Below are 23,908 nucleotides of genomic sequence, written 5' to 3' on the forward strand. Positions count from 1 at the left end.
TGAAGCTCTCTAAGGTCATTCCGGTTTTCAAGAAAGGCAGTAGGTCTTCGCCTCAACAGTATCGTCTCCATATCAATTTTACCAACCATCAGCAAAGTCTTCGAACGTCTCATTCATGTTAGACTAACAGACTTTCTAATCAGAAATTCCATTCTGAGTGACACCCAATTTGGATTTGTTCCGTCTAAATCCACCACCGATGCTATTGCCCAATTTTTCCAAATATGTATTTACTCATCTTAACAATCAGAATCACGTAGCTGGTGTTTTTTTTGCGACCTCACGAGAGCGTTTGATTACAGTTAACCATCTGAAACTCCCTTAATAAGCTTGAACTCTACGGCATCAGAGGTTGTCCCCTGCTGTGGTTCAGGTCCTACCTTTCAAATCGTTACCAGAGTGTCCAGGTTACCAACTCCTTTGGTACGGCACAGTCAGATTTCGTTGAGGTCTCCATGGGTGTTCCTCAAGGTTCTATCTTGGGACCTCTTCTCTTTGCCTTATATGTAAACGACTTAAGCTCTTGTGTCCCTGAGGCTCGCGTCACTCAATATGCTGATGACACCACGGTCATTGTTCGGGCAGACTCTTCAATAGCGTTAAATCTTCAATTAAACACTACAATCGAAAAAATGAACTCTTGGTTCATTCGCAACAATTTATTCCTCAATGTTGACAAAACATCCATTCTTCACTTTCGATCTCAGACAGTTTCTAAGGGTTTTATTGCTTTAGACGAGGTTGACATCATTGAGGTTGATTTCAGTATGTTTCTTGGGCGTTCATCTGGATGCTGGTTTTTTCTTGGCGTCAGCATGTGGAGGCCCTTTGCTCTAAGCTCAACTCGATATTGTTTTCCTTAAGATGTCTTTTCAAATTTTCTGAAAAGTAGTGCACTGAAAATGGTATATGATGGTTACTTTTCCTCTGTGATGTCATATGGCATAATGTCATGGGGAACTGCTTCATCTTCTCTGTTACAAAGAGTATTCAAATTGCAAAAGAGGGCTATTCGTTTAGTGTTTGGGTTGAGGGGCCTGGAGAGCTGTAGGCAAGTGTTTCACCAAGAACGTATACTAACCCTCCCCTCCATTTTTATCTATTCCGTATCAATTTACACTTTTAAACACCATTACCGATTTTCCTACCCACAATCATATATATCCCACCAGAAATAAAAATAGTTTAACAGTACCCCACCATTAGTAACAATATGTTCCGCAAATCAATAGAATATTTAGGACCTACAATTTATAACAGATTGCCAGATTATTTAAAAGCCAGCACTTCACTTGCATCTTTTAAAAACAAACTAAAAGACTTTCTTGTGAAAAACTGTTTTTACTCACTCTCTGAATTTTTGTGCCCCACCCAACCTTACAAGTAAAAAAAGTATACTATCTTAGGGTCTACTGTTTTTCAATATATTTTTAATTTGTAGTTTTACCAGATATAGCAATATTTTTAGTATTTAGTTATTTTAATACATATTGACAATTCTCGATACATGTTAATGTTAATGAGAAATAAATGATTTTGATTTTGATTTTGATTGAGAAACAAAACGGCGGCATTTTAAAATGTTCCAAATCTAATAACTTTAAGTTAAGTGATTTAATAAATAAATAATAGGAATGATAAAAAATGGCCCTTTCCAATAAATACATTTTGGTACTATGTTGTTGAAAGTTCTACAGCAAGTAGTTAAGAAATAATTAAGATTTTCAAATAAAAGTTTGGGTAAACACTAAATAAGTAATGCTTAAAAGTACAGTACAGCGTTAGGAATAAATCTCTATCAGATACACAAGGCATTGTGCAACAGTTGATTCTATTTAACAGCTGATAATGGTTTAAGAGATAGTTAATTGTTGTGCTGATTTGTTTACTTATAATAAATATTGATTCTAACTCCTTTCCACACATTGTGCTCACTCTATTGTTGTCACTCCTTAAATGTAAACAAATTGAAACTGGTGATTAAATCAATTAAATATTATGTTCGTGCCGTCAGAATACAATGTTTTTCTTTAAGAAGAATATGTATATATTCATGCCAGGGACCCTAAGAATGTAAATTTTCAGTACAATAGATCGAATAATTTACGCATGAAAGCAAAACAAACAAACAAAGGCACTTTCACATTTATAATATTATTAAGACTTGGACGTTGTTGCATGTTTTACTCAGATACATACGTCCTAATTTGTATTATCTTATATGATTTCTTTGGAGAACCGTTTGTGAAATTTAAGATGCGTTAACAATAGACCAACGATTATGAAGGTTACCAGATTGAGATTCTGTCATATTAATTATTGTCGTTTTATATGGTATTTAGTATAAAAATACAAAATAAACAGTTTTATATACTGGTTTTCTTGCACAGAAAACACAAAAAATGTGAACAAATCCAGAATCAAAAGACACAAATGTAAAATGTATGTTTATGTGTGTGTGTGTGTGTGTGTGTGTGTGTGTGTGTTTGACAGGTATTTGGTCTTCCGATCATATGTTAGTTTGCTTATTTAAACGCATATGTGACAGATACGGCCAAATACAAAATAATTGAATCGGAAAAAGTAAGCGCTCTGTGGTGTAATGGTAGCACATTCACCCGGTAAGTGAGATATCCGGGTTCGACTCCCGGCGGAGCAAGTACTTTTTGTGATTCAAGGTTTATTGAAATTAAATACGGCTATTGCCATTTATACAATTATATATATATATATATATATATATATATATATATATATATATATATATATATATATATACTGAGTGATAGGATTCAAAGACACTCACCCAAATCCCATAGTTGGTCATGCACAGCATAGAAGTCATTCTTGCCTATGGAGAAATGAAGTTTCATGCAAAATTTCAAGTCTACAGATGAAATCTTTATCGAGATAATTTGCTTCGCGATACATTCACATTTGTATCCATTAACCTGTTTCATATCAGTATTTAAATAATAAAAGTCTACACAAAAAGTCTCAATCAAATGTTGGTGGATGTTTTGGGATAATTAGGTGATATAAGTTAATATGTCACATGTTGATATCTCTTAGGAGTGTACTGTGTTTTTTTACAAATTAATTTATTGTGTTACTTTCTCGTTCCTTCATGATTATCTATAAGACCAATGTTCAAATATTCGCTAATACCCTGTCAAATCCAATGGAGTGATATGCACCATAATCGAATCAGTATTCCTCATAAAGAAATGAAGCTACATCCACAATTTCAAGTCTACATGAAAGTTTTTTTTATATATCGAGACAGACGGGCAGACAGGAATGATATTTTCCAGACCCAAGAGTGATAGGCTTCGCTTACGCTCAGCCAATAGGGTTGAAATGATATTAGCAGGTCTATAAAAAGCTGTATCGGTTATTTTATTTATAAAGTAACAAGACGGATCACAGCGCCGTTTTATTTTTACGTATACTGCCCGCCATACATAGTTGTACATGCCACTGCTATTACGCGGCGGTGCACAGTGGCGCATTGGCGGAAAGTGGACTTTATAAAAGTAAAATTTTTAGAAATTAATACATGTATTTTGTTATGGACTTTGTTTAGATTCATGAAGTGGTAACAATTTTGTATCTAAAAACTTATTTAATGCTGCAATTTTGATGTAAAGTTAAAGAACAGGTGAATTATAATAACATAATCAATACATTCGTTGATTATAAGTGCCACGTAAATACTGTAACATTTTTAAACACTCGTTTGACAGCTTATGAAATGAAATAAAATTTGATAAATAAATAAATATATAAATTGTCCAAACGTTGTTTAATTTTATATATTTAGAATACCAAAACGGTAAATTTAGTAAGAATTCATTGGTTCTTGAGCTTACAAAAAATCTCCGCCAAGCATCAACCGCGATTTTGGCTATCATTCGATATTTTTAGTTTCCAACTAGAAATATCAAATAAAGAGCATTAAAAATTCCAGAAGCGATCATATGCTTATCTTGCTTTCGCGCTATTTTAACAATATACTGTATAATTTGAATAGATTTAGAATTTTCAAAGAAAATATTAAATTTTTACACGTATCTATCAATAAATACTCGGATTTACTTTTCCTGGGTTTTGATGTTTCACAGAATAAGGTCATATATTCATATACACATTCATTCGTATAGAGGGTTAAATTTTCCTTATTGCAAACTAAGTTCCCTATTTGCAACAAGTATTTCTGCGGAAGACTCCACATGTTTGACTCCACTAGGCAGCGTAGGCCTAACAATGTAGTGGTGTAGTAAACGTATACGTAATTAGATCCTTTGGGATATTTGTAAACGACTCCAGTCCCGCACATGAAAGCACCTGTATCGACTCTTTTCTGGGGCAACTTATTACTGTTAATTGCCCTGGGGTTACTGACCATTCTCATGTTTTATGGAGCTCAAAAACATGTCTAGGTAGGAAAATGAATCTGTATCTGCGACTAACCACCCAACCAATTTATATAGGCCTATAACAAAGCCTCAATCCAACAAATTTATACACAGTTGAACTAGTTAGTGAAAGTATTTGATGAACTAGAGTCAAGTTCAGGTGCTACTGGCTCTCCTGAGCTAGCATATGACTATCTCTTTGATAGATTTATCTCAACATTTCATCTCAGCTTCCCTGCAGTGTTCCGAACTGTAAAAACTAGTACTCAAAGTACGGCAGTGTCTCGTACAGCTCATTGCTAGAGTAAAAAAACTATACCGCTTCAAGTTTGTATGAGGACAGAAAAAGAGATGCTGCAGATTCCATCATGAATGCTAGCAACCCAAGTCGTGCAGCCTGGCAAGCGATGAATGACATTGGTTTGGCTTAGGAGCAATGCCTAGTGCCTCTCCAGATGAGTTCAATTCTTACTTTCTACCGTCATTTGAAGACATTGTTAGCGCTATCCCTGTAGCTTCAATGAGGGCTAAACAGTACTACATGGCGTAGTCCATTGTAATGTGCAGTTTTCATGGAAAAACATCCACTGGCATTGTAAATAATTTTATAAGTGTAGTAAAAGTGGGGATGCATATGGTATATCAACACACCTGCTCAAGGCGATTATTGGGTCAATAGCTCATGTATTGACAAACTTCGTTAATTTTTGTATGGCCAGTGGTTATTTTCAAGAACATTTGAAGCTGACTAAAATTTTTCCTGCTACAGAAAAGGCGACAGAACTGCAGTGTCTAGTTATAGGCCTATCACATTGGTGCCAATTATATCAATTATATCCAAGTAGTATTTGAACATGTAATCAATACTCAACTGAATAGTCACATTCGAGGAACAAGGTCTTTTTACTCCTTCACAATTTAGTTTTAGACACAAGTTAAGCACTGGTAATGCTGTGAAGCAGTTAATTTCAGTTGCCCTTGCCTCCTTTGAGGATGTGTTCTACTGTGGTTAGGATGTGCGACCTATCACGTGCATTTGACTGTGTGCCCTTTGATTCTCTTTTGGAAAAACTTGAAGTGTATGGAGTGGGGGGAATTGCTCATAGATGATCTCATATATAAAATTGGTCGTCAACAAGTTGTATCCCTGCGAGAATTGACCTCGGATCCCCTTTCAGTCAGATGTGGCGTCCCGCAGGGTTCAGGTTTGGGCCCCCTGTTGTTCTTGGTTCTCATAAATGACCTTCCTTCTCATGTGTCTACTCAGACTATTCTATTTTTAGATGACACAACGCTGGTAGCAACCCAGCAAGGTTTATTTTCCACGCAGAATTCAATAGAGATTAATTTTAAAGAACCTGCTGAGTGGTTTAAAGCCAATTGTATGACATGGAATGTTAATAAAACTAAAAACCTTATTTTTAGATTATCATTTGACCAACCCTGTGCTCAGGGTGTAAAATTATTAGGCTTTATCCTAGATACCAAATTAAATTGGGTTTACCATATTAATAATTTATAAAAAAACCTATCTAGAACTTGTTATGTAAACTTAGTTATACCTCTGAGTGCTCTCATGATGGCGTAGGCCTACTGTTTTTTTAATGGTCACGTTTCATATGGTACCAAACTGTGGGAACACTCATGTTACGTTCAAAAAGTACTATTGTTGCAGAAAAAAGCAGTAAGAATATTAACCAATAGTACTTTCCATGAATATTGCAGGATGATCTCCTACCCCTACTATGACGATCCCTACTCATATAATTTTCATAAAAAATGATTTATTACTATTTTAGGTTAAAAGTTATTATTAGTTGTATTATTACTTACATATGTTTTTTTAGAAATATCTACCTTTTTTATTTGGCAGATAGGCCAATACGAATTTATTGTAACAAGCTAATGCAAGTGCATTCTTTCTAGATTTATAAATTACTAGTCTTTATAAGTCAAATATTCTAAGACCTTAAATGAAATGAAAAATGCCTTTATTAAAGAAGTGGAGTTAGGGCTATTAAGCCTACCTCAACCACATATTGTATACAGACAATGTACAATAGTTTAATAGAATTATGGTAAATTATTAACATATTCTTTAAATAAAAAAACAAAAAATTCTTAACCTATACAAAATTAAATAATCTTAAAGTAAAAATCTATATATTTAAATGAATGCTTAAAATAAAAAAGAAAAACGTAATTAATTATTCTTGGAATATCTGACTAGTAATACGGTTATTAATAGAAAGGGGAATAACTAGGGAGTGGCCGGAACTCCTCCTGTGCTCCAGTGCGTTCAAGTCTCCCATGTCCGTGTAGTGAGGCGCTTGGCTGCCCTGACCTTGCTGTGTGTACGCTTGTCACCAGCAATACACGGCAGCGACCTTCACTTCACTCTTCTCCCCATTGTTGCTGCTGTCCTCTGCTACCGGTGCAAATCGAACTGAAATACTTGACGTGCTCGACATACCATCCTTCTTAGTACACATGTTTTATAGTGAAACAAAACCTGTAGGCCAATAGTAGCTTCTTTTGGATGTAGCAATTTTTAATTCTATTTATATTATTAGACCTATAGTTAGGCCAAAGTTTATCGGAGTTGGTAATTCTTTAGCAAAGACAATTGAGGATCTTTCCTAATAAAATTATTAATTCATTTGTTATTGTATAATGAATAAGAATTAATAGCTTGGAAGTGCCGATGGCCGTGCGGTCTGAGACGTTGGACTTTGGGTCTGAATTAGAGATAGCGGAAGGTTCAAATCTTGTCTGTGACCGTTGCACTTTTTATCAGTACCATCGACCTTGTACTGTATCGACTCTCCCCCTTATTCTGTTTAATACGATCCTCGCACAGCCAAGTGGCCCATGAGGACGGACAGAATAAGGCTTAAACAGGGATCGGCCTCTCATTTTTATATAAAAAAGAAGCAGTTCACCATAATTAAACTATTTATTAATTTTAAGGCAACTAATTTACATAAGAAGAAGTCAGATTTTAAATGTTTTAGTCGACTACGCTTAGCTGTTTTCAAGAAATTATTTTCGAAATAAAATAACTGGAATCAAATGTTTGATATTCTTTACAATTACTAGGCCTACATAAGTCAATAAAATAAGCAGGAATGTGAAATAAATGTACACGAAACTGCAATAAAGACAGGAAGCGATAAAAATATACAAAATTATAGTAAGAAAGGTGCATGTATCCTGTGTTGCTGTTGCCGACTTTTCACGGCTGAATGAACTGGGTGGACAGGGCTTTATTGTAGAATACTGTATTCTTGCTCGGAAATTTAAGGTGAAAATTCTCACTATGAACTTCTACACTTTGCAACAGTTAGGAATGCAAACTTATATTCTTATTTTAGCAACTCTCTTTCATTACATTAAATTAGATGTTTTAAGTCTAATTCTTAAAATCTAAAAGCTGCATAAGTAAATAAAATAAGCAGACTCTAGATTATAATTATAAACGATGGAAACTTCGTATGCTACTAACTCGATCAAGTACCAAATGTGTTGTAATAAAAATGAATATTATCAACAGTTGATCTACTGCTATACGCCTAGTACGCCTTGCGAAAATATTTTTTAGAGGTAAAAATAGTAATCTTTGACAGACAAAACATTCATATATTCAAAAAAAAATAATACAAAATCAGTCCAGAAAATCATACAATTTCAGTAACAGACATTTCACGTATACGGCCCAATTTTATAAAGCTGTAAATGTTATAGAAATTTAAGTTTTTTTAACACGTTTTAAATCGAAATAGGTTATGGCATGACTCCAGTTTCGAGCAATATTTGGTACACATTCAATAATATTTGGCGTCATTCCTTACTAGAACTTTCGGAAGTTAAAAGTCAATTTCAATATTTTTTGTCAACTGCTTAGTCCGCAAAAAAATTTAAAGTAACTTAGACTACATAACAATTAAAATTTAAAAAAGTATCAAAACAGACTATTTGAAGACATATTTATTATTAATATAAAATATATTAATTTTATTGTAAATATAAAAAGGCAATTCTATATACAGTTTTACATAAATTATGGCTTCCGCTATATTAAGGAGAAATGTAAATATTTTCTTACTTAAAAATGAATTTTTTTATATTTTCTATAAATAGTAAGTTTAATAGTTAGTTCGTGGTAGTTAGTTAATTATATCGTTTTTTTTTTTAATGTAAATGTTAGTTTTTTGTGGAAACTTGATGATTTCCATATGATCACAGCATGTATAATAAGGTTGTAACTATTAAGGAATATTGTTTCATTTGTGCCACAAAATGCTTTATAATCGTCCCCAAAATATGAATTTCTAGAGCCAATTTTATACTGGCTAGTTGAATATGATGTTTAAAATGTAATTTTTAGTCTATTGAAATTCTGAATAAATTAATTTAATTATTTCGTTCGATTTCTTTTTATTTACACATTTTACATAACATTTGTTATATATTTTTCTATTATAAATGGTAAATTCTATCCATAAACTGTTTTTAAAGGCATTTACTATCACTCACTATCATTAAACCACTGCGCTTATAAATTTATGTTAATATATAAATCAATGTCTAATAGGTTTATATTTTCTTGAGATAAGAACTACATTTAACAATGTCAATTAAAAAATAACAATAAACAACAACAATGTATAACAATTAAGTGTAATCAGCAAAAAGAAACGAGATTTTGAAGTACGGTACTTGTTTTGTTATTTATATGAATAAAAAATAATAGTGGTCGCAAAACAGAACCCTGTGGAACACCTGATTTTATATCACGTTTTACTATTTTATATTTAAATCAATGTTTTTATGTAACGTTTCATTTTGGATTTACATTCTGACAATAATTTAAGGGTGTCAGCATAATCTGTACGCACTAAACAATTACCGTACTAAAAGGTTCCACAATGCATGTTCTAAAGTTTGCTATATCCAGTACCATGTTGTTTAACAACCTTCTCAGTGTGCGTAGAAGACGTTATATTTAAACCCACTATTGTTCTCATCTACTTATTATGCTATACAAAATGAGCCCCGCTCTGTGGTATGACGGCCATTGAACAGTTCCGGATGGCACAACTCTTGTATCTCTCTGACGTAGATGCTGACCCTTGAGTGTTCGGGGAAGTCATCATCTCCTGCCGGTCGGACGCAGGTCTGCTCTCGAGTTGTGTACGGAAAGCAAGTCAGCGGCGCGGCGAGCAGTTTGATCAATTTACATATAAAGTGTTACCTTGTTCCGTAAACACGTAAGCTGAAATTGTTGCAAATCATATAACTGAAAATTGCCGCGTTTACTTCGTGTCGGTTCACCTCGAACATACCACCAGAAGTGATTGCTGGATAGGTTTGAAAAAAACTGATACCACTTCAAGCGCGATTAGTGATCAATTGAGTTAAATGGAGCCAACTGTCTGAGCGACATAAAACAATATGGTGTGTTTTAAAAAATATAAAATTACACACCAGGATTATCTTTTCTTTGACTTTCAGAGGGTTTACCTACAAGGTGTTATAAAAAATTTGTAACAAACTTTTTGTCTTTCTTAAAAAATAGTTAGCTGAAGCTCACTCAATCAAAATTTAGTTCAAAATTAATTACAATATTGAATCAAAACCTAAATAAATAATTAGGTTTTTATCAAAATTATATTTTTTGGGGGGATCCGTCCACTCGAATATTGCAGCCAAACAACAAAAACTTCCTTCATCACCAAAATGCACACAAAATCAGTGATTAAATATGATTCGTCGTGCTTAGAGATTACAACGATAATAGTATTTGTTTCTCAAACTATTTCATTACTAAAATCTGGCCAAATAATCTTGAAATGAAAAAATTGTTTCATTTATATTAATTGTGTTTTTAAGTTAATATAAATAATGAATTTTAGTTTATTGTAGTATACCATGTCATTACATAATTTACACGTTTTTGTAGTTATTTCAGTGATTTTACTGATGTCCAAATAAAATTGAATCACTGTATCGCCCGGTTTATGAAGAATAATATCGGGTTTATTGGTTTACTGATATATTGTTATTTAAAACATCTAAAGAATTTAAATTTTTGAATTTATATATAATATTAATAGGCCGAGCCGTACATTAATAGCAAGAAAATTACAAATTAACCAACAATACTGAACGATTAATAATAATAACAATAATAAATAATAACAAATAATATATCAATTATGTAATTAATATATTAATAATAATTATTATGTTAAATAAACCTGGTTTGTAAATAACCATTTTGTTCATAACGAACAAAAGAAAAAGCAATTTTTATCTCCATTTCCTTCAGAATAATTTATTGTAAAGGTAATTTCTTTCAATTAAATACATAATAATCTTAATAATCAATTACTCTTCTTTTCTTCATACTTGCTTCTTTGGACTTCTACGGAAATTATTGGGAGTAACCAATTGATTGATAATATACTAACTGTTGGAGATTTAAAAATCGTGAATTTAGACGAACGAATAATGAAACATCACATAGGTAAACGAATGTGTTACACTTTAATACATAAGCATATTACATATTTTCTGGCAGTATACACTTTAAGTTTAATTTTCGATCTTTAATTTAATTTTAACTTTTAATCTTTCACATTATGGATCATTAACTAACTCCACATGAAAATGAAGGTTACATTTATATTAACAGCTGAGCTTTCTCTTGGAATAGGTCAAAATAGCATCTTTTGAATTTAATCATGGATTATTTTTAAAATCAGGCTACTGATACATGGAAGGTAATAATATTTGATGAATATTATCATAGAGGGTTATAAATTATTAAACAAATAGATTAAGACAGATGCTAATCAAAATCGTACAGCATGGGGTTAAGGAGAGTCCAAAAGAAAGTTGAGAGAAAGAGAAAGCTAAACAAAAATTCAGGAATTTGATGGTAAATACGCTCAATATTTCCTTATTCGACGACATTGTATTTAAATAACTGTAGCTGACTACGTTGCTGTCTGATGATTCTGCACATGAGTGTGAAGTATTCTGGTAAACTTATCATCGTCACCAGAGCCTTGATGCTACTACTGGAACTGCAATACAGGAATGGAACCCTGAGCGTTCTATCAAGGCAAGGATTAGTAGTTTCTCTGTATCCGTAAAGTTTGTGTAGACCCGTCTCTTCCAAAGGCCAAATGAATCAGCCCATCGTATCAAAACATTCAAGGAAACGAAATTTAATAAATGTAGCAAAATTTAATACATTTTGAATATATGTATACCAAATGGCGAAATCAGAGGATTTTATTTACCTTTTACTAAACTATGTGTTAAATAGTGTGCATGAGAAAAACTCTGCAAACTGATAGAAACAAATTTTAAGTTACTGTTACCTTATAAATATTTTTCTCTACAAAACACTTAAGAACGACCGAGATGCTATCAGAAAAGCTACACGTGGTTTCGTTAAACGCACTAGATTGTGCATAAATTATCAAGGAAATCATTTTGAACACCATTTATAAAGTATGGAAATTGGAATAAAAGATTGGCAAATATCAGCAATTAAAATGTTTTGTTTTTCCGAAGAACGTGTGGACAGATTGCATTTTCTGTCTTATTTCTCGTATGTGTTGTTTTAATTAAGGATTATTTTTTTAACTCTGTGTTTGTTTATTATTAGCCTATTTTACATTATTCTTCTTCTGAGTTAAATTATCTAAAAGTTTTTGTTAAAAAGTAGCGTGTTTATTTCCCATTTAATGAAGTTAATGTACTTCAAATCTAAACAAATCATGGTTTTCGAGAACGAATTTTGCATAGTTTGTCTGATATCTCATAAATGGATAGTCTTACAGGTCTGGGAAGTATTTTATTCAATGTTTCAGTTCCTTTTTTACAAAAAATCCAATAAATTTAACAACTATCTTTACGTCATAAACACTCCAGTTCGCTTTATTTCCGTCCTTTCCGAGAAAATCGGGCGAAACTGTTCGCTAGCCGTAGCTCGCTAAAAACGCGTTTCCGGATATGTGTTTATATGAAATTTTTCATTATTTTGAAGAGAGGAAACCACCTGAGAAGTTTGTCAGGTTACTCGTGGAACACCCTGTATACTTAATCGAGATTCTAGACATTTATATATAGCTTGTTTACACACCTGTGAAAGCAGCAATTAAACAAAGAGATTTCGCAATAAGAGAATTATACTTTCATGGGGATGGGAACAATTCATTGATCGGTAATAATTAGCTTAATTTGCAATGCTTCCAATGGCTTCACGAAGGTATTCGCTATTGGTTTACGCAAGAATCGTGAGGATTAGGGCACATTGCCAGTTTGGAATAAACAGATCACCGCAATCGTACATATGTATCCGCTGGTACTGTTCGAATACTCGAAATATCGCTTGTAGAAATATTAAATAAAAACGGATCAAGTATGAAACCTTGTGAAACTCCACACTATGTTTTAATTGTGAAGGAAACAGGATATTTCCGGACATTTGCCATCGCTCAGTGATACAAGAAATCAGTAACACTAAGTTTCGAGATCTACAATCTGATCTCTTCTTCAGGTAAATAACTAACCTAATACATAATTACAAACTAGGTTGAAATAAACAAATCATACCAGAGCGTTGCGATACGCTTAAGTCAGGAATCACAACCACCACGTTGTGTGTCAACTTCACCAACTCTAAAACATGCACTTAATAAAAAACTAAGCACAACACTAATAATAAAAACTGAGCTACAGAATACAGGTCACAATAAATCTCCTGTTTCCTTCACAATCATTCCATCGTCAGAAACAAACTTCAAACAAAAAATGCTTTTATTATTTATAGTATCACTAACATCGTCTCACCTAACTAAACAAAGACAATATGTATACGAAACATAGGCTGTGGGTTATGCTGTATCACTATAAGTAAATGTTCATATAGTAGGCTTATTTAGTTCCATCCAAAAAAGTAAACCTTTCAGAATCAACTTCAATTCCAATTTTTATGGTAACCCATAACTGCACAATGAAAAGCAACATCAATAAGATATGCTGATATTAACGTATGAAGTAAGACTGATTGTATAAGGGCTGTCATTTCTTAGATAAACTGCACTTTTAAACAAAAGACTCCTCACGATAATGTTGCAAATCGTGCGTTGCAATTATTAAACAGTTCAAAGGAAAAGCGTGCGCCCAAGAACTGACGTTAATGATTCAATAATAATGACAGATGGAGCCACTGGAACGATTCACCTGAGTGAGTCGGGTACATTATTTATGTCTTCATGAGCGATGGGAAGCACAATGAGGTAGGACACGTGAGTCAGCTGGGCATCCCAGAATTCTACAATAGATCCCGGACAATCTTGTAGAATGACCGCTGGACACGGTTGAGGTCAGAGTATCCTGGAGCAGTTTATCTCGTTGATGATAATGAGTCGCCGCAGATTACAGTCGGTGCCTGAATTAGAATCGCCTTCCTAGCCATCATCTAACTTAATCTCCTTTCAGGCTATTTAACACATTTGCACGTTAAAAAATATAAATAAAGCCAACGCCACATAATTAGTATACAAATGTTTATTAGCATCGTCAACCTTTAGCCTCACAACATCATGAACATTTTAAACATGATGGGAGGCATTTTTAACATGAAGCCCCCTCCCTACCTTCAGGTTGGCTGCCGCGTAGTCGATCTTGGAGCGGTATAGCAGCGAATAGTGACATAAATATTGCTCAAACTGCGGTTTCTACTTCAAGTATATTATTGTTATTGCACTATATAGTATATTCTTGTTATTTTCTTGTTGTACAATTAATTATAAGTTGTTACTGTATTTTTCAAAGATTACTTCAGTGTTATTCTTGTTTTTTCTAAACTCTGGTTCAAAACTGTGTTACTTACATGCGATATTTTTGTTCGTTTTACCTTTTTGGGCCTGTGCATTGCACATACACCTACTATAGTTGTACTTTTCATTCTATAATTTGGATAAAATTGTGGAGTTTATATTTTCTAGTTTATAAGACATTCACACACTGTTAATGTGAAAAGGCATGATGTTTAAAACTAGTGGTAGCAATCTTGTAACTCTTTTCTTTCTGTTTTTTCTCACATTGTAAAATGGTATACCGTTGAAAATAAATAAATAAACACTGTGTTGCTTCAAGCGAGTTTGGCCTTCTACAAAAATAATTTCATATTTAAATTTTCTATATTAAGACATCATAATACAAAATATCCCTTTGGTTGCTGCTACTATGATGTATAAAGATCATACAGTTTTCAATCCGGTAAAAATATTTAAGCAGAATTCCAAATTTTTGAGTGAGAATGTCGAGCAAGACTGTGTCACCTGATCAGTATTTTCCAAATATAGTCAATGAACCAAACGTGCTTTCATTGCTGTACAAATATGTTTTGCTTTCTAAATTTCAATAATTTAATTTTTTGTAACTGTGAAACGTAATTTAAAATTTTAAAAAATCAAAACAAAAAAAATGTAGTTTGGATTAGGGTGCTCTTATTACAGAGCTGTTCCAGTCCTTTTATTTTGTTAGTCACATGACCTTTACTCATTTTCCACTAATTTCAAGGTACGACGTTGATAATAAAACTCGTGAAACATGACTAAACTACTCCGGATAAAACCTTTTAACTCTATTTTTAACTTAATAATAAAAAAGGCTAATTCCTGTTCCCTCCTTTTTTGCCGTCATCTTGCTTCTGCCGTGACGATTGCCATTTACTATTCGCCTCTGGTCAGTCGTAGGTGGTTGGTCAACGAGTACAGACCTATTGTGGCCTGCATTCTGTAGTTAAGTTTGAATAACTAATGTTGTGTTTTTTTTTATTCTATTAAATTCATGTTTTAGAGTTAGTGACACACAACATGGTGGTTGTGATCCCTGATTTACGTGTCACAATGTTCTATTATGATTTGTTTATTTTAACCTAGTTTGTAATTATTGGTTAGGTTATTTACCTGAAGAAGAGCTCAGATTGCAGATCTCGAAACGTAGTGTTACTGATTTTTTGTATCACTAAACGATGGCAAATGTCCGAAAATCCTGTTTCCTTCACAATCCTTCCATCATAAAAAACAAACTTCAAACAAAGAATTTTAACTCATTAACGATAAGGTTCGACAGGTCGGAAATATTGTGATTCAAATTATGCGCTTATGCGTAGCTGAAAAGAAAAACGGAGTACAATATAAAAGGAGTTTTAAATGCATTTGAAGTGCTTAACAAAATAAATAAATACACAGTTTATGACATGAATTAACTTGTGAAACACAAATAGCTTTATTTTGAACACTCTAATGGGTAAATCACCAAGCTGATTGCGTGCTTGGTAAGCCCATTATACAGATGTAAGTCATCAATGGCCGGACCTCGGACATTCCAGTCGTATCTGACATGGGAATCAGAGGACTGTAGATATTTAACATGGGAAACCCGTCCTATTTATCTTGCCCGCAACTTTGATTGTTACCAAAACAGCTCTTCATTCCATATTCAGAAGTATATTGTCATTTCTATTTAGTTGAGGCAGTTGGAAAGCATCAGCTGTTGGTTGCTTCCGGCTTGTTCAAGCGTACCGTTAGGGCACAATGTGTTTCAATGTTGAAAGTAGTGCGTTTTAGGTTAAATACAAGTTCAATTCTGTGGCATGTATACATATACATGGTGTTCACAAAAGGGTGTTCTGTGGTTGACAGTACTCTTGATACCAAACACAAAATCTTTTGTAAACATAGGTTGAGAAATGTGTCGTTTAAACCCCTAGTCACCATTTTGTATATTTTGTACAACGTTTAGAGATACGCTTGCACAGTCCAGAAGTAACAAACAGCCTTCGTTGAGAGATATCAGCTGTTGCGCCACAACCACAAAATTATATATTTTAGTTTTTCTCTTATGTGTCATAACCTATGTTTAAAGTTTGGTATCTGAACCTTTACTAGTTCTAAAGATAATGTATTTTTTATTTAATAATACAAAATGGCGACTAGTGGCTAAATGACTCGTTTCTCGGCCTAAGTTTTTGATACCCTTTTGTGAACACCTTGAATAAATACATTAGACTATGTTTATAGTTATTTATATTAAAAGCTTAAAGATCAAAGCATCAAATAATTCCTCAGAACTATATTCGTTCTCAGTACGTGTGATACATAATGAAGACAACAAATCATTGTCATGCTAAATAAATGACATGGTTTGTGTGGTCGCCATATCAGATAGGCCATATTGATTCCATTGAGAGCATACAGAGGAAGTTTCTTCGAGTTCTAGGAATGAAACTTGGCTTTCATTATGCGGAGGTTCCTTTGGATGACATCAGCCATCAGTTTGGTCTTCAATCTCTGAGCACCAGGCGGAGGATCAATGATTTACTTCTTCTCCGAAAGATTATTACATCTTCAGTGGATTCTCCTGATCTACTTGGGAGAATAGATTTTCGCTGCTCAAGATTGGCCAGAACAAATCATATGTTTGAGAGGAAATATTGTCAGACTCTGTATTCTTACCACAGCTCAGTGCCACGTCTTCACCGCCTGGGAAATAGCTTACCAGATCACATTGATTTCTTTACTATGTCTGAGGTAACTTTTAAAAAGGAACTCTCCAAGTTTTATTTTTGAATGGTGATCTGTTTATTCTGGAATATGTAGAGTGTAGACATATTTTGAACTTGCCTGTTGATTAGAACCATTTCTGTATATATTTATAATATAATAAGGTTTCTTAATACTTGTAATGATTTAGCACAAGTTGTACGTCTTTTGAATTATTTATTTAAATCAATTGCATGGTCTGTTAATTTGTGTTTGGTCTATAAGAGTATGTATTTAATAGTAATAAGGGCGGAGGTAACCTCATATACATAGAATTAGATGCCTGTATTGTTAGCCATCTGAATCCAAACTGTAAATTTATCATGTAATATAAAATGGTGTTAACCGTATACAATAAATAAATCACAATTTTGCAATTTTCTTTGCAAAAGTTAAGAATTCATAAAACTGAAATTTTACTCACACTAAAAGAGTGTTTTTCGATCTGGAAATGATGGTGCATTCCACATACCATTCTAAAAATAAGGAAAATATACAACGTGATATCACCAGGATTTCCTATTTAGTATGCTTTCCTGGAACACTGGCCTCTAAGATACATAAATACCTTATGTGTCCCCTAGTACAGCAACGAAAGAGCTGACTCTGGGATAAAAATCACAATATTTTGTAAGATGGCTTCCCATTATGTATAATAATAGTTTGTGCCCCCTCGTAAGAATCGTGGAATCCAAATATTTGTTGTGATGTGTGAAATAAAAAAAAGTATATACATTTCATTGATAGATAAAATGGTAACAGAATGTTAAAACTAAACGTATGCTATATGGACCTCCATAGATTTTGACAAGACGTTTCGGAAAAAAATATAACAAGACAGTGTTCATAAAAATTAGACACCCATAACACAATTTTCTAGGACAGGACCAAATAAACAAAGAGTTTGAATATTAATAATTATAAACATATTCAAATGCATCTCTATATATACAGAATGTTACAGAAGGATGTCACAAACTTCTGTGGCAGATAGTATTATAATTCCAAACAAAAAAATGTTCTGTTAACATAGGTCGAGAAATGTTTCGTTTAGCCGCTAGTCGCCATTTTGTACGTTTTATAAAAACATATTGTCTCTAGGACTAGTGAAGGTACCAAACTTTACATATAGGTTATGCCAAAAAGAGGGAAAAACATAAGTTATGACAAACACAACAAGCACGATCACTTTAAAGGTACGCTTGCATAAGCAGTAGCAATCAACAGCAGCTGAATGCCTTTCAACTGTGACTGTTTGTTACTCAACGGCTTGTGCAAGCGTACCTCTAAACTTTTTACAACAAAGACAAAATGGTGGCTAGCGGTTAAATTTTAACCATTTCTCGACCTACGTTTACAAAATATTTGGTTTTTGGAATCATGCGTATATCAGCCACAGAAGTTTATGGCATCCTTTTGTGAACACCATACACACACACACACACACACACACACACACACACACACACACACACACACACACACACACACACACACACACACACACACACACACACACACACACACACACACACACACACACACACACACACACACACACACACACATATGCCACAAACTTAACCTGCTGCTATTTGAACTTTTATTTAATCTAAAACGCACTAATTTCAATGTTAAAACATATTGTGCAATCGTGTCCCGACAACCTTCTCAACCTGCTCGCGTGTAAACGTTTGAACCTGGAGGTGGTCTTGGATAATTGGTTCGTTCTCAAAGAGTTATTCATTGTTTTTAGAATTTTTATGTTAACTATAATGAAAACATTTCGATTATCTTACGATTCGAGTGTACTAAGGGTACTTGATTTCTTATAAAAATAATGCAAAACGTCGAACCATATTCTTGCTATATTTTACTATTTTTTGAGATATCATTTATTAAAAAATGCAATATATGGCTCATTTTCTGTCGAATTTTTTCGTAGTATTGAACACAAATTACTCGTATATGGGACTATGGATACCTTAAACCTAAGTTTATTAATCAGTAAACATTGCGACTAGGTTTGTTTACCTATGATTCGTAAGCTAATGGACATCAAAAATTGGTAAGCAATTTTTATTAATTGTTAATGAATGTAATGTTTATTTTATGATGAAATGGTGAACGTCTAGGTTTGTATCCTAAATCATGTTGCGTACTGTATTGTAAAAAAATGTAGAACATTGAATCGACAAATAGCATTTGACATAAAAATGTCAAAACATATACCGTGACGCAGACTCAGACTGTTAATATTCAAAGTAAGTAAATTAGAGTAACACTGCTATGCTTGCAATTACGATTAAAACTGCCAGGAATAAAATTGTTAAGAGAAAGACTACATAGCGTTGGCATTAAATAATTACAGGGTCTTTAGATACAACCAAGATAAAAATCCCTCAATTTGTAAACTAAGATTAATGTTTAAATTCATACATTGACTGTATTTATGTATATATGAAATTATTGAATTTAATGGTTATTATTATTGGGCTTCATTGTTAAATTATAATTATAAATTGTAACTTGGTAAGTCATTATTATTACACGAAGCTATATGAAATGAAGTTTATGTGATTTAAAATTGACCGACCATGATGTAAGGAATAATAATTGCGTTTTAAAAGCTTCAACCATATCATAAAGAATAAAAACCAACAATGAAAGAATGTTTCGTGTTGCCTCGAACTGAAAATCCTCTTTCACCACAATGGGAAGGTCTGATGACAATCACAACTTTACTATCAGCTTTATTATATATAGCATATCCTGTCTTCCTCATTATTTTTCATTTGATGAGTCAGATTTTATTCTACCGCCTTAGCTGTTTTGTCAGCGTTATTATATAAGTATACTGCTTTGATATTATATAGTACTAGCAGTTACCCGCGGCTTCGCATGCAATTTTCTGTTGAAAACTGGACAATATATCTATGTATTCTTTTTCTATGACATAATAAACAGTCTAGAGATAATCGATAGTCACTCAAAGCTATTCCAATCTCCTGATCCAATTTAGATTTAAGTTCAAAGAACAGAGGTTTGGGATCCTGAAGTCGTAAAGTAAAACAGCTTTTATAAGATTAGTATTTCCCTCCCTCACCATGACAATTTATTGAAGTTCTTCGATGGCTTCAGTAACAATAAGAGTTAGCCTTTTTATCCCAATGACGAAAGTGTATCGTACAACTAAAAAGTTGCTGCGGTCAATATGGGTCTGTTCTGGTCGTTTAAATTCACCCCCGGTGTTTTGGCATAATAAGTCGCCCGCCATTATCTTTTTATTTTCATTAGCAATGTAAACAGGTGTTTCAGAAAGTTTGTCGAATTATAGCTGTCAACAGCTGTTTAGTGCCAGTTTAATTTGAATTATGAAACGTTATTACGTTTCGTTCTTATCATAACATCTGAATGTAAACAAACTAATTTTTCAATTTGAATTCGACTTTACTTGGTGATATGAATGTGTTATGAGTGGTAAAAAGCACTCTAAATGTTAATTCAGACCAAAAGCTATACCTGTTCCAAATTTCAGCACAATCCGTATAGCAGTTTCAGCGTGATTCGAGGACAAACCTCCAAACATCCAAACTTACGCATTTACAATTTTTACAGTGGGATAACTGTAATATTGTAGTAGTACTGTAGAAACACAGATCTGTACTATATAAGTCGAATGCTTCACATAAAATGCTCTAAACGTTGCTGCAAGCTTTGATAAAGTATTTTTCTTCGGGTTTGGAAATTAAATAATATTGTGCTGCATACCATTGTAATGAGCGTATAAAGTATGTAATCAAAAATGGGGAAAGTGGGGGGGGGGTTGGGAATTTTCAATGTTGGACAGCCCTTAAAATCCTGTTTTATCATCTTTAGTAGTTTTTACATGTATTTTGTCATGAGGAGTCAACTTTAGGTATACTTTTTTGTTTGTATGTTTTTGTTTAATTTGGTATAATTGACTAGTACTTCAAGTTCTCTTCAATTAATATAACACTTTAGACGACTTTCCATATTTATGATAATGGGTGACGCAATTGTTATTAATAGTAGGAAACCCGGTGGAAAAATACAAGTGATAACAAGGAAACAATGTCTTTGATTTGTAACTAGTGAGACATTTTTAACATGAAAATGCCGTATAAGCCTAAATGCTTAACATAACTGAAAATGTCAAAACATCGTAATAAACGGAACAAATATGTCAACATGGACAAACTCTGATACCTCACAAATCACGAACATTAATATTAATAAAACATTGCGACACCTGAAGAAAATGACTAATAACCCACAATACTCATAACCCATACACAACAATTTCCTATGATATTAACTATTAAGAGTCACTCATCGCTGATTACCAATGACGTTTCACGTTCAGGAAACTACGTTATCATTGATATATTTGATGTCAAGGAGACAGGATGTTTTCGTGATGATGTTAAAGATTCAGTCAATACAAGTAAGATGTGCACTGTAATAATTTGATACCCTTAAAAAATTATATCAAAGCAATTATAACAAAATGTGTATATGGGTGGCTTACACTCTTTATTCTCAGCTCAACCAAAATCCTTGGACTTAAATATACACATTTTCTCAAGGCGTTTGGCTTGTTCCCTTTTGTTATGTTTGTTCAAGTTATTTCACTTACACAGATTTTACATCTAATTTGTGACCGAACAAAGTCCTTTATAGACCGAAGTAGCAGATTTAAGTGTAAGAAGTCAACTACCACTGCTAATGTTTGAAATATTAAAGCCCTAGTTCCAATCCGATCACAATGTTCTAAATCCACTGTTAAACTTATAAGATTGTAACGTTTCAGTCGAAAGTAAGTTATATAATTTATTTTCTTTATCAGGGCAAAAGGCAAACTACTATAGCATTTGAAAAATCTTAGACAGAAAGTAAACTAGAAGAGTTAAAGGTAGAAGATTTTAAGCGAAGTTGGGTTTTGTTGGTATACATTTTCTTGACCGGACCACAAGTCAAACTCAACTATGGTACTTGAAATACCTTAGATCTAAAATTAATCTAAACATCGGAAGTTGACACTTTTTTTATCAAATTAGGTCTTTAAGACTATGTGGACATAGTTATTTTTGTATTTATTCATACAGAAAAAACCTAAAATAGAACCAGTCAAGATTGTATTAACGTTTTGAATCTATCGACCATTGCATACTGTAATAATATGTACCTGATATGCCCCTTATATTTTTAAAAATTGTAAGGGTCCATCATATTATATACTTTCACTAAGACAGCATTGGTCTTCAATTTTTAAAATTGCGTGTGAAGCCGCGGGTGGTAGAATAAAAAATTAATGCTGGGAGATTTTAATGCTATTCGTTTCTGAGACAGCACGTAGAGATTTCACTCAAGACATCGCAACACTATATGGTATCTTACCTATGCAAAAGAGGATCCAGTCCCTCCTAGAACACGAAAAAGTTCCATCAACGTATAAAAAAATCTAAAATCAATAGAGTTCACAGTCCTTCGATGGACGATAACGGTTTCCTAATTTAGCATACTCTAAATTATCAAGTAACTGTGACGTATATGAACTATTTGTAGCCTAACTATTCTATTTCGATCGTTCGAAAACTTCTGGAGTATTAATTCTTGAGTCTCATTAGGTACTCGCCACAAATTGTTGCAGGATTCCATTCTATTTCTATACAACCACTCATTCTGCGTTTAGTGAATGATTAATCTTCAACAGAAACCGGTGTATTTCTACAGATCCGAGTCATCGTTGTGAGGCCAAAACGGTGTCTCGCTTCCGAACTAATTTCTCTAAACCGCTTACACCGCGTCGCTAAGGTCAAAAAATAGGAAACTCATCAGTGACTTGATTCCAGAGAATTTTCTCGCTAAAAAAATGCAAGGCTGGACCGGCTCATTCATCTGGCAATTTAATAAAAGACTCTGAATCATACGGTATTATCAACTGAGTCGGGCTGTAGGGCATTAATTATGCCGCGAGAGTGTTTACGGTAGAAGTGACCGTGACCTTCGCGGCAAGATTCCGCTGCAGACTCGACTGTTCGCACCAATTTCTCGAGGAGGAAAAGGGACCAGGGGGCAACGAACGTCCTGCCGATGACGTAGACGGGGTGTAGCGATAGGTTACTGTCAAGGGCAAGGCAGGCCCACGGTCCCTGACCAGGGAATCCCTCGTCTGATATACCGGTCGGTCTTCCAGAGCTCTGGGTCACTTTACCTCCCACTGCACACCGTGCTTCATCTCTCGATACTAGGTGAGTGCCGGGACCTAATACCCGCTCGGGTTACTGCACGTCTTGTGAGTAGGTTTACAACTTTAAAGTTTAGAGCAGCAGGAATTTAAGTACAAACGTGTATGTTAAATAATTAACTAAAAATTTTTTTGTTTATATGTTCATATTACCGATTTTTTTAATAAATAATTGTAAAAATTAATTGTGTTTCTGGATATTAGTGTGCATTAGAAATATTTTAAATAGCCACTAGAATTACATCTTGATTTTTTTAATCAATTCACATTACCAGTAAGTACCATATCATTATAATTAGGCTTGAAGTATTCAATCTCAAATAATAAATTTACCATAATCGTATAAAATGATTTTTAAATTATTTTATTGACTAATTTTACTATAATTATTATCAAAGATAAAATATTAGATTAATAAGTAATTCTCTTTTATAAACAATGTTTTTATTTAATCATTATTTACACTTTTCAGATGTGTATACTGTTCAATTAACAATATCTACACATTTTTGCATTTTTAAATGTAAAAAAATAATTTAGCCTTGTTTGTGTCCTAAAATTAGTCATTCATATTTTTATTTTTACAA

At 33.3% G+C, this 23,908-nt stretch overlaps 1 protein-coding gene across 2 annotated transcripts in view; it reads left to right on the forward strand.

Moving 5' to 3' along the window:
* LOC124361863 (laccase-2-like) overlaps positions 1–23,908 on the forward strand; it is a 66,565-nt gene that overhangs the window by 35,285 nt on the left and 7,372 nt on the right. Inside the window, exon 1 of one of the 2 annotated variants that reach the window (XM_046815904.1) lies at positions 23,238–23,325. The exons of the other annotated variant lie outside the window; for it this stretch is intronic. The gene's annotated coding sequence lies outside the window, so the exon portion shown is untranslated. Of the gene's footprint in view, positions 1–23,237; positions 23,326–23,908 lie in introns of those variants that run through there. 2 annotated transcript variants of the gene reach the window in all.

Source organism: Homalodisca vitripennis, chromosome 5 (genome assembly GCF_021130785.1).
Source record: "Homalodisca vitripennis isolate AUS2020 chromosome 5, UT_GWSS_2.1, whole genome shotgun sequence".
NCBI lineage: Eukaryota > Metazoa > Arthropoda > Insecta > Hemiptera > Cicadellidae > Homalodisca > Homalodisca vitripennis.